The sequence below is a fragment of the Siphateles boraxobius genome, unplaced genomic scaffold (assembly GCF_051911475.1).
Source record: "Siphateles boraxobius isolate OS27281-9 unplaced genomic scaffold, OSU_SipBor_1 225, whole genome shotgun sequence".
In the NCBI taxonomy this organism is placed as follows: Eukaryota; Metazoa; Chordata; class Actinopteri; order Cypriniformes; family Leuciscidae; genus Siphateles; species Siphateles boraxobius.
In genome coordinates, this window is record NW_027508839.1 from 182,501 (window position 1) to 185,000 (window position 2,500).

The window sequence follows — 2,500 nt, forward strand, 5'->3', positions numbered from 1 at the left end:
ATTACACTTATCAACTGATTTCAGTGGTTACAAACCACTGAAATCAGTTGATAAGTGTAATTTTCTTTTTTGTTTTTATCCAGAAAAACCGCAGCTCACCGTATACTTGCATTTGATTACAGTGCAGTCTTGCCCTCCGCAAAATGGCGGACGCGTTGACGTATCGCAGCAACGTTCCAAAGCGGCCAATAGGGCGTCTATGTATTTACTATGTCTATGGTTACAACGGCTGTGTCTGTCAACACTCGTGGGCGGGGCCTGCGCTTAGTGACGTCACTAAAACAGCATTCTGAAAACAGGTCGTTGGGAGACGCTGCTGATGATTTATGGGGTTTAATAAAAAAGGAGTGAGTGGATTTTTATCACTATTGGTTGGTTGTGTACACACACTGCCAACACACATTTATGTCCAAACAGCATGCAAAAGTGAATTTTGCATAATATGGGACCTTTAATAAGCATCAATCAAGAGTCAGAATCTCCTGCGTTCTTCAGTTCCATCGTTAAACACGACGCTTCGTCAGATTCCTGCAGATGTTTCTGCAAGATGAAGATAAACACACAATCTCTGCTAATAAGCTCGTCTGAGAACACGTCGCTTGACCTCGAGAAACGTGGAGCCGTGCAGAAACTGAAGAAACGAGGAACTTCTGAAGAAACGAGGAACTTCTGAAAGGAGATAATTGGAGGAGGACGAGCGTTTGGCTGAAGGTCTCCGGAGACGCGTGGACTTTTGTTTTCCTGTAAACGAGTGTCACCGAGGAGAACACAAGCGGCTTCCTGTAATCGCGGGCGCTTTGCTAATTGGGAGCAATTAAAGAACAGCACGAGATTTAACTTCAGCTGACCACGACTCTTCAAACTCAGAGAGGCTTTGAGTCGCACGAGTCTGAACTCACTCTTTTAGGCAATAAATAACAATAAAAAATTAGTGAGCTTTCATTGCAAAGGGCAAAAACTGACAGCGTTTAAATTATTCTCGGTCCACTGGCTGCTAATTACCAGCTGGAGTTTCTCTCGAACAACGGCTGCTTTTCTCCTCCTCACACCTTTAGAGTCACTGAACACTGATAAACATCAACTAATCAACTAATCAATATCCCCAGCTGATTAATCACAGTGCATTAAGACTATTGTTTTGTATTACACGTTTAAATATGCAAATGAGCTATTGTTTAATTAAATACGCATCATTTGCATACATTCCCAGAACAGAAATCTGAACATCGGATAAAGCCAGGCTCAAAATTCTAGTTCGATTTAGTTGACATATTGAAGGTTTATACAGAGGGGGTTTCGGGATTTCTCTCTTTATCACTCCATAAACCAGAAAATACAGTCAACAGACTGAATATAAATACATTTTCATCATGTTTTTTAGGAGTAAAATGTTGTATCAGGCGAATGATGTCTGAAAAAACCTTCAGAATATAGATATGAATAAAACTGTAAAGTTCAGTGTGTGTAAAGTGGAGATTTCTGACTCTAACTCACGGGTTTAAAGATCTACAGACACTAATAGATCAAGTGCAATAACACAAACACTTAAGCCTCTGATGCTCTTTGTGTGTCATCAAAAAATGACTCAATTTTGTTTTTAATGACATTTTAGTTTGATAATGTTTTTTATTTAATTTGTTTTTATTATCCGAAATTATATTTATGCTGTATTTATAATCCATTTATTACATTTTTGAGCATTGACCTGAAATTTAAACTGTGGTAAAGCTTGAATGCTTAGTTTAGAGCACAGACTTAACACAGAGCAAAAGCCATAAATCTAAACAAGCTGTGATCCAAATCTGAGCTTATATCTCAAGATATAAAAAAATTAGCTTTCAGTCATATTTTGTTTGGCTGCAGTACCAAACGATTCCACTTGATGAAAGATGAAAATCAATTTCTGACAGAGAGGAGTATAAGTGTGAATATTGTTTTCAGGCCCATTTATCCTGTTCGGATCATGTCCATGATTTGCGTGTGTTCACACAGCAAGTGCCAAAACCGTAACCAAGTTTCGTACCATTCCGATGAAGTAAACCATTCTAAAAAAAAAAAACGTAAATTGTTTTGGTCAGAGCACCAGAGGGTTAAATGTGTGTTTCACATGTTTTTTTTCTCCACTAGTCGCATGTTATGGAAGCATAATAGAGCTCAAAACTGATAAACACTGAGTTGACCTGTAGGTGTCTGACTGAAGATCATGTTTATGGTTATAATTAGGCTACGTATAAATAGCGTAATGACGTAAAAGTAGAGTAATGATGTAGAAATAGAGTAATTATGTAGAAATAGCATAATGATGTAAAAATAGAGTAATGTAGAAATAGCGTAATGACGTATAAATAGCGTAATGACGTAAAAGTAGAGTAATGTAGAAATAGCGTAATGATGTAGAAATAGCGTAATGACGTAGAAATAGAGTAATTATGTAGAAATAGCGTAATGACGTAGAAATAGAGTAATGTAGAAATAGCGTAATGATGTAGAAATAGCGTAA

At 37.4% G+C, this 2,500-nt stretch overlaps 1 protein-coding gene across 15 annotated transcripts in view; it reads right to left on the minus strand.

Annotated features, from left to right (window-relative positions):
• Positions 1 to 2,500, minus strand: part of LOC143747542 (receptor-type tyrosine-protein phosphatase mu-like) — a 281,363-nt gene that overhangs the window by 91,654 nt on the left and 187,209 nt on the right. The window lies entirely within an intron of this gene.